The following is an 8,486-nucleotide window of genomic DNA, read 5'->3' on the forward strand; positions in this document are numbered from 1 at the left end:
AGAGGATGAGGCCCAGAAATCAGGATTTTAAAAAGATTCCCAGGTGATTCTAATGTGCAGCCAAGCTTGAGAACCACTGCCTTAGAAGGAAGGGGCCAGATCCTTTGGCAGCAACAAGCAAATATCAATCAAACACCAGAGGCACAGCTGACTCAGACAGAGGCATGCCAGCAGTTCTGCTATCCACAACCAAAGCCATCACTCTGTGTTCAGAGAAAAATCATTTCATTCTAAATCTAGAGTGGTATGACCCACAGTACAAATACTTGGATTATGGCACCCACCAAATGAAAGCTCAATTAACTCACAACATCATGAACAATTATAATCATGGTCATTTCCTTCCATTGAACCTGACCATCCAGACATACATATAGCTCAAAAAGGCTGCTTCTGGGTATTTTAACATTCCCAGAATATTTTGTGTCTTGATAATGCTTCTTTAAAAAAAAAGTATATATTTTTTTATTTCACAGAGGAAGGGAGAGGAAGAGAGAGAAACATCAATGATGAGAGAGAATCATTAATTGGCTGCCTCCTGTATGCCCTCCACTGGGCATCAAGTCCACAACCCGGGCATGTGTCCTGACCTGGAATCAAACTGTGACCTCCTGGGTCGATGCTCAACCACTGAGATATATCAGCTGGGCATGCATGCTTCTTTTGAAACTGCTGAATTTGAATCAATCTTAGAACCAGAATAAACCTTGGAGATTAGCAGGTACAACCCCACACTCAATGTAGCATTTGACCTAATTCTTCAGATGAAAAAACAGACGTTTCAAAGGTTGAATGATAAGAGGCAAAGGGAATAGAGGATTAAAGCACACAGCCCTGAAGGCAAGTCTACCTATTACCTCGTAACCTTGATGAGGTTCCTTATCATCTCTGTGCCTATTTCCTCATCTATAAAAACGGGAGAGAATAATACCTATCTCATATTGTGTTTGTGAAAATTCAGTGACTTAAACCAGATAAAATAGCCTAACACACAGTGCTCTATGTGTGCTTACTTTCATGAATATACCAAAGAATTCCAGTCAGGATTCTGATCCTCCCTCTCCAATAATTGGAAAAGAAAAATTTTATCCACTGATAAGTTTACAGTGACTATGAATGGTTGTCATTTATAACATCCTTTCAGAATGTCTTGTCAAAAGCTGCATCGGAGTCCTTGAAATTCATTCAAGAAGAGTTTCTGTAGTGACAGGCAGGTATGATAACTGGTCTGAGAAATCAACAAAGTCCAGCAACCAACAAAGTCTGAAAATTAGCCTTTTAACCAAGAAGACTTACTTGAGTCTTATTCCTCAGGTGTCAACTTGGGTTTGCCTTCTGTCAACAATGGTCTTAATGAACGGAAGAGTTGGATTCTGAATTAGATGTAATTCTTGGACAGGTGATTGGTTCAGCTTTTCTTTGGCTGGTCAAGATTATTTTGTATGGCCCAAATAGCATATTTTATAAAGAGAAGTGTGCAGCTAATGAATAACAAGAACCCAAAACTCAATTTTCAAAGGGTCTGCTTATGGGAAAGGAACTATAAGAATTATTTGTACTACACAGTAATCCTCCAACCACACAACTAATAAAGTGAACCTCCTACAGTAGAAAACAACCAGGAAATTATCCAGCACCTGGAACGTGCCTGGTTAGAGTAGGTATCCAATGAATGAATACTAATTGAATAAACATAACCACCTTCAATGAAAAAGTATCTCATGTTAACTTGGATGTTTATTATCTGCCCCGAGGTACTTGAAGGAAATGTGAGGAATTTCTTATGTGATTAACTTTTTTACATGAAATTGAGTAATAAGGAGATTTCTCCTAGCTAGCATGGAGATTTAAAGAAAATAGGTGAAGGCTTTAAAACTCAAATCAAATTAATGTTTTTATATTTAGCCTTTATTTCATCATCTACCTACTTGACATTTGAAATCCTGAGGATTATCACGGTGACAAAAATTTTTCCCCTAGAGTTCAAGAAAAAAAAACTTTTAAAAACTATAGATGTGGGGCAGACACTTTGTAAAATAACTTGCAATTCCTCAAAAGGTTCAAAGTAGTATATACACAACATAACTGAAAATATATGCCATCACAAAAAAATGTGTACATGAGTGTTCATAGCAGCATTATTCATAATTGCTAAAAAGTGGAAACAATCCAAATGTCTGTCAACTGATGAATGGATAATAAAATATAGTATATCCATACAATGGAATATTATTTGACCATAAAGAAGCTACATACAAAAGGCTATATATTGCATGATTCTATTTATATAAAATGCCCAGAATAGGCAAATCTAGAGAGACAGAAAGTAGATTAGGAGTTGCCTAGAGCTGGCAGGGGTGGGGGCTTTGAAGGAGGGTAGGTTGGAGGAAAGGGGAGCAACTCCTCATGGGCACTAATGAATATGGGGTTTGTTTTTGGGTTGATGAAATGTTCTAAAATTGATTGTGGTCGTGACTGCATAACTCTGTAAATATTCTAAAAGTAATTGAGTTGTACTCTTTAAAGAGGTGAATTGTAGGGTATATGAATTATATCTCAATAAAGCTGTTATAAAAAACTACAGCAGATGTGATTTTGCTTTGCTTATGGTTTTTAAAACGCTGTCCTAAAGATTCAGCTTTTTAATTTAACTAGTAGAGTGATGGAGCTGCTTAACATTGTGACAAAGGGGCCAGACATGATCAGCCTGGAATAACCATGAGAAAAATTGCAATCCCCAGAGAGAGGGTTCATTGTTCAACATTAGTTGTGATGTGTGCCCGCACAAAGGACACAGAACACCAGAAGTCCTCATATTCTTTTCATATTCTGCCATGACAGTTTCCCTAACCACCTAGGTGCTGGGACAAATGTCAGAGAAATTGCATAGAAGCTGACTGGTATCAATCCTGAAAAATTAACTCCCATGTCTACTAAGCTGTAGTCACACTGCACTTCCCAATGTTTTGCAATAGCAGGGCCTTTGCACCTGCTATTCTCTGCATCCGAAGTCCTCATTCTTCTCTCAGGTCTCTACCTCACTGGCTCCTCATCAATCAAGCCTCTGTTCCCATGTCATCTTCTCAGGAAAAGTTTCTTAGTCCCTCCTAGCTAAAACCTTCTTCCCTACAGAAACCCTTCTCTCGTTGCTCTGTTTCATTTTTGTCAAAGCACCTAGCACTATCTGAAATTTTTATGTGTTTATCAGTTTGTTGTCTACCTTCCCCGTCAGAAAGCAAGTTCCATGTGGACAGGAACCACAGTATTTCCCTAGGCCTACAACACTATCAGATAGGCAGTGAGTACTTGATAAATATTTATTGAGCAAATTATCTGCATGGTACAAGTCATAATAAACTTTATAAACAACATCCAAAAGGTCAGTCTCTATACTTGAAGATCACACCTTGTATAGGAGTCTAGGGACACTGACCCTCCAAGAATAGTCTGCAGCCAACTCCTGGTGGAAAGGGCACATGGCTCAGACGGGAAACCCAGGTGGCCACCAAGGACTCCTGTGCTCTTGCTCTAATCTTCCCTCACCAAGGTCCCAAGTCAGATGGCAGGGTGAGCTCAGGGGCCTTTGCTGTGGGTTTATAAATAAGCCTGGGCTCATTACTGATCCCAGAACGGCCTACATGGCAACTCGCCCTCAGCTTGCTCAGTTAGTAGGCCTGCTCCCAGTAAGGTCAGCAAATAACAGTCATGTAGAGAGCAATCCAGAACAGCAACCTGGTCTGCGGGTCACACAAACACCACACATTTAAGATCCTCTCTCAAACTGTGACCCCAGGTTCTACTGAAGCAGTTCTTCTCCATCATGTCTCAGAGCTAGGTTTCAGTTTATTCACGAATCCCTGAGTATAGGATTAAGATGCTTCATTGTAGTGCAAACTCCTTGCCTTCCAAATGAGGAGCCAGTGGTAATTAACTTCTGTGGCTTGATATGAGGCAGAGTAACGGAATGATTAATAACAGGGTTCTAGAGGCAGATGGTTTTGAGTGGAGTGTCTTAGTTCTCTCACTTCTTAACTGTGTCACCACAGTCAGGGTGTCCTGTGTGAACTTGAGCATTTTATTCAATTCCTCTGAGCTTGCACCTCTACATGGGTTGCTCGCTACGTGACTAAGTTACATAATCTATGCAAAACACTTAGCACAGTGCACTCCGATGAGGTATTGCCATTAAAAATAAGGATTCTAGCAGGCACTTTTTGACCTCTCTTCTCAAATGCAGAATCTCTTTAAGGGACCACAGAGCTGGGAAGGTTGCAAGGCCACTTGAGTGGATACCAGGACCTTAATTAATAGACTGTAGATCCCTGAACTCAGGCATGGCTAGATAATGCATAGCTATTAGTGGGAAGTTAAGAAACACCATCCAGTTCAGTTGCCGCATTGGTGATAACAGGGCATGTGGACATTAAGTTCTATGCATGTCTATGCATGTGGACATTAAGTTCTCCTATACAGAAAGCCACCCAATGAAAAATGTGTTACCTAATCCAGGCTGCATATGATACAGACATGCCAGAATTGTGTTGCCATTTATGAAAACAATTCATTTCCAATTCTACTAAAGGTAGTCACAGGTCCCTCACCTCACAGAGCTACTCTGTCTTCTCAATATTTGTAACAACAGCTTAGATTTACAGTAACTCCTTTCTGTTGTACATTTTCATGTAAGTTTCAGTCCAGTCCATTTCATATTCACAGTATTTCAGTGTGATATGCAAAGTGAGTAGTATTAATGCTGTTTTAGTTTTTTTCTTGGTTCTACTTTGTTCTATAACAGCAGGAGTATGAGACCCAGAGAGGTTAAGCAACTTGCCCAGGGGTCACATAGCTGCTCAGTAGCCAGTTGGAAGGAACACTTAGTCCCGTGAGCTTCCCTTCACATCGGTGCTCCTCAGGCTGTAGCATGCATATGAATCACTGGGGATCTGATTACAATGCATTTCTGAATTCAGTGTGTCTGGGGGAAACTAGGATTCTTCATGTCTAACAAGCTCCCAGGAATTGCTGTTACTGGTAGAATATCCTTCTCCATACCCTCATAACACCCCAAGCATGTCCCTCCTGATACTTCCTCAAATGCAGTTGTATCATTTGGGTAGTCATTCATTCCCCCCACCCCCAACTAGATTGTGAACTCCACAAGAGCAGGAACTATGGTTTGTTCACTATTTTAATCTGATTGTCCAGCACCATGCCTGGCAAAAAGGAACTGAACGAATATTTTTTGAGGAATGAAGGAAAAGCAACCTATTTTCAATTACAAAGCCACAACACTTGAATATTAAGACTCTCATTGCTTATTGAAAAAGAGCATTTATCAAGTATCATTTGTTGTCTTAAGTCATATTATAATATCATTGCCAGGTCCCCAAATAACATAACCAGAAGAAGCTTTGCAGGGTCATCCAATTTAGACCTACAGATGTCTCACAGAACTAAGGTGGGGTCCAATGCAATAGAATCACACTTTGGGGCCAATAGAATGGGTGACTGTGAGGCCATCCTAAGGGTAAGGGGGGAGTATAGAGCAAGCAGGGCGATCGAGGCTCAATAACACTTCACACACAGCATGAAAGGAGTCGCCTCGCCTCTGCTTCCACCCAAGGATGCTGACAACACCAATCCCCCATGGGTTGCAGGTTTTCCAAATGCCAAGAGCTGTGCTAAGCACTCTACACAGATCATCTCATTTTTATCCTCTCTACACACCTGTGACATAGGCACTTGTTTCATAGGTATGAAAGCAGAGACATAGGGCTATCTACACTAATAAAAGAGAAACATGGTAATTGGCGTACGACCGCTACCCTTTTCATTGGCTAATCAGTGAGTATATGCAAATTAACTGTCAGCCAAGATGGCAGCCGGCAGCCAGGCACTGAAGCGAGCAGGGAGGCTTGCTTGCTGCAGATTCCAACGTTCGCCGCCTCACTTGCCAGCCTCTCAGCTGCAACTCTAAGCAACTATATACTATGTTGCAAATAAGGGTATGAAAGCAGAGACATAGGGCTATTAAACTATAAGAGAGGAAGCCAAGATCTGGACCCAGGCAGTGTGGCTTCAAAGTCGATGCTTCTAACCACATTGTGTACTGCCAGCAAGCACGCAGGGAAAAGAAACAATTGCTTGAAGATGAGAGTGACTTTACTCCCTTGTCAGTAGCCTGATAAAAGGCTCCAACAAATCCCAAATAGAGGGAATTGGGGAGAAATACATCACATCAACAGGGGGTGACTATTTATTCAAAAGGAAAGGTCCAACAATATAGCGTAGAAAAAGTGAGACTTTCTGTTACAACAAATGCTCAAATAGTTTGGCTCTTTTTGGCTTAAGGTTAAATATCCAACCCCACTGAAAGGTTCAGTAAGAGTCTGTTAAGTAATAAGTCGCAAAGGTCCCAGATTCCTTTCACACTTCATTAGGTCTCTTATGAAACCTTGCATTAATGATTGGGCAAAATCTGAGAAGAAGATCATCACATGGAAGAAAACAGAGTTTTGTGGAGTATGTGCATCCGATGTAGAAAGTCAAAAAGTCAAAAGGACAGAGTGTTTTTCAAAAGCTTAAAAAGCAGATGTTCAACAGTTAAATTTTAACACTGTCAGAAAATGAGGAATCAAGAAAACAGGGGAAGAGAATGCATTGTCCAATTGGGTATGAGAAAAGGGTAAAGAATCTTGCTTATTACAAAATATTTTAAAATGTGGAATAAAACTAAATAGTAGCAATACAGTAGTCCCCCCTTAACCATGGTTTCACTTTCTGCTGTTTCAATGACAAGGGGTCTACCTCCCGCGGTCCAAAAATATTAAATTGAAAATTGCAGAAGCAAAGAATTCACAAGTTTTAAATTGCACACTGTTCTGGACAGCGTGATGAATTCTCAAGTGGTCCTGCACCAGACGTGAAGCATCCTTTGTCCAGCACATCCACGCTGTGTACACCCACCATTGGTCACTCGTAAGCATCTCGGTTACCAGCCTGACCGTTGGAGTATCCCAGTGCTAGTGTTCCTTTAACCCTTATTATACTTAATAATGGCCCCAAGAGGCAAGGGAGTGATGCTGGCAATATGAATATGCTAAAGAGAAGCTTTTACTTAAAATGCTTCCTTTAAGTAAGGGGTGGGGAATGTCCGGCTTGCTGGCCATATAAGATCCGAGAAATCATTTGGTCTGGCCCTATCAAGGCATTAGGGATGAGTTAATTAAATCTTTGACCAAATATAGCAGGCTTTTTTTTTTCTAGCAAGATTTTTTAATTAACAAAACAATATTTTCCAAGACAGCTCATTCCTCAACATAAACTTATGGAAACTCCTGGAGGCCTGTTGCACGAAAATTCATGCACTGGAGGGGAGGGTCCCTCAGTCTGGCCTGCGCCCTCTCCCAGTCTGGGAGCCCTCAGGGGATGTCCAACTGATGGGAGCGGGCCTAAGCCTCAGTCTGGCCTCCCTCTGCAGGAGGCAATCAGGCAGACTGGTCAGGGGATATGAGCAGCTGGCCCTGCCTCCCCGAATCGCCCTTCTGCTGCTGCTGGTTGCCAATGCCCCCAGATAGCCATCCCCTCCCTCTGCCCACTGGCACGTGCCTTGGCTGGCCTAGCACCGCCTGCTCGCCGGTCCCCAACCCCCCCCCCTGCCCACGGGGGACCAGTTGTTCTGCTGTTCAGTCGATTTGCATATTATGCTTTTATTATATAGGATAGGATAATGACACAGCTTATGAGTTAATGTAGGCTAATTTTTAAATTGATAATTTTATCTGGCCCTTAAATGATGTTATAAATACCCAAATGACCCTTGGCAGGAAAAGATTCCCCACCCCTGCTTTAAGTGAAAGGGTTGGTACAGTACAGTAAGCTATTTTGAAAGAGAGAGAGATGGACCACATTTGCATAACATTTATTATAGTATATTGTTACAATCATTCTATTTTATTATTTGGTATTGTGTTAATCTCTTACCGTGCCTTATTTATCATAGGTATATATGTGTGGTAGACAGACTTGGGCAGAGCAAGGATGGGCCAGGTATAGAACGTCACCAGGGTAGAAAGCCCCAGGTACCTAGCAAAGGACAACTGTAGGGCAGGACTTCATCCCAAGGTGACCTTTCCTCCCCTAGCATATCACTGGAAGGTCATGCCATTTAGGCCCCCTGACCTTTCCTCCCTAAAGATAACTTTCACCCCTCTGTTGTATTTCAGCTCTAGGCCCAGAAAGCAGCAAAACCAGACAAGCAACACCAAGGCTGACCTCAGGACCAGTTGCATTGGATAATGACCCCCCTGCCCTGGCTCTGACCCAACAGTGGAAACCTAGACCCTGAAAGGACACACCTGGAAAGCTGCTGAATATTGTATTGAGATCTTCCCCTGGGACCTCCCCTAAAATCTCCACCTTAAAACCCTTAGGACGGAGGACCCAGTGTGCTCTCCTTCTTGGGAGCATGCAGGTGCATATCCCTT

The 8,486-nt window shown here is 41.9% G+C and overlaps 1 long non-coding RNA gene across 1 annotated transcript in view; it reads left to right on the plus strand.

Moving 5' to 3' along the window:
- Nucleotides 1-6,951, plus strand: part of LOC106725905 — a 16,509-nt gene extending 9,558 nt beyond the window's left edge. The window contains exon 3 of the long non-coding RNA XR_001361908.1: nucleotides 6,921-6,951. This is a non-coding gene — a long non-coding RNA (uncharacterized LOC106725905). The remainder of the gene's footprint in view (nucleotides 1-6,920) is intronic.
- Nucleotides 6,952-8,486: the final 1,535 nt, after the last annotated feature.

This window comes from Myotis brandtii, unplaced genomic scaffold (genome assembly GCF_000412655.1).
Source record: "Myotis brandtii unplaced genomic scaffold, ASM41265v1 scaffold196, whole genome shotgun sequence".
Taxonomy (NCBI): domain Eukaryota; kingdom Metazoa; phylum Chordata; class Mammalia; order Chiroptera; family Vespertilionidae; genus Myotis; species Myotis brandtii.